Source organism: Charadrius vociferus, unplaced genomic scaffold, assembly GCF_000708025.1.
Source record: "Charadrius vociferus isolate BGI_N301 unplaced genomic scaffold, ASM70802v2 scaffold2570, whole genome shotgun sequence".
NCBI lineage: Eukaryota > Metazoa > Chordata > Aves > Charadriiformes > Charadriidae > Charadrius > Charadrius vociferus.
This window is the reverse complement of record NW_009646452.1, coordinates 8022-9078: the sequence shown is the minus strand read 5'-3', so window position 1 is coordinate 9078 and position 1057 is coordinate 8022.

The window sequence follows — 1057 nt, the reverse complement described above, 5'->3', positions numbered from 1 at the left end:
GGCTCTGCGCCGTGCTCAGCCGCTCCCGCAAAGGCCAACGCCTGCATGTGGAGGGCTTAAGGCAGCCGGCGCGGAGCTGGGGATGCGACCGGGGCCAAATCCCTCTTCCCCATCGCCATCTCTGGGCTAGGGGCGAGTTAGACAAAGCCCTGAGCCGGAGCGGGAGCCCCCATGTTCCGCCGGCGGCCCGTGGGGAGCTCTGCCCGCTGGGCAGCCGAGGGCTGGTGGCACGAAGCCGCCTTCTGCGTCGGGTGATGCTGCAGGAATAAAATGAGAGGTTGACGGGTGCTGGAGACCGACCCGCTTCTCACCCCGCTCTCGGCTGCCTCCCACCCGGAGCAGCGCTTTGGGACGGGCTCTCCTCCTCCTCGGCTGATGTCTCCCGCAGCCGCGGCTCCGGTGGTGGCCGAGGACGATGCTCCGCAGCTCGAACCCCACCGGGAAATGCCTCCCGCTGCCTTCGGCATTTGGTAAAACGCTTACAAGCGAGGCCGCGTTTTCTTCATTTCCTGCCTGCTCCCGCTTCCAAGGAAACAAAATTCCCCCAAGCCAGGGCTGAGGTTTCGCGTTTAAATGTAACCCAGGCCAATAACCGGAGCTGCTCAGCACTCCCCGTGGCCCGTCGTTCCCAGCTCGGCCGCCCGCGGTGGTGGAGGGGAGCAGGGGGGGAATGTCGGTGCTCATGGTCCCCGCCGGGACTCACCCACGGTGGGCACCCCAGTAAATCACTGGGAGCGGAGACCCCTCCCCGGGATGCGGTGCAGGGCGATGGGCAGCTCTCTCCTCCGCCCCAGGTGGGTCAGTCGGGGTTCAGGGCGCAGACGGGAGGTTTTGGGGAAACGTTGACCTCCCTCCATCCTCCACGCTGGCGAACCTCCCCCCTCCCTGTTTTTGGCATCGAGGGGAGGGACGGCTCTCGCCTGGCAGGACCCAGCTCTGGCTTTGCCGTGGTTACTGCCAGCGCTCTTGCCCGGTGTCCCTGCTCCCGGTGGCGAAGGACGGGCGTTTGGAGCCGTAGCTGAGCGCCGCTGATGCCAAGGGGGGAGAGGCTGCCCAG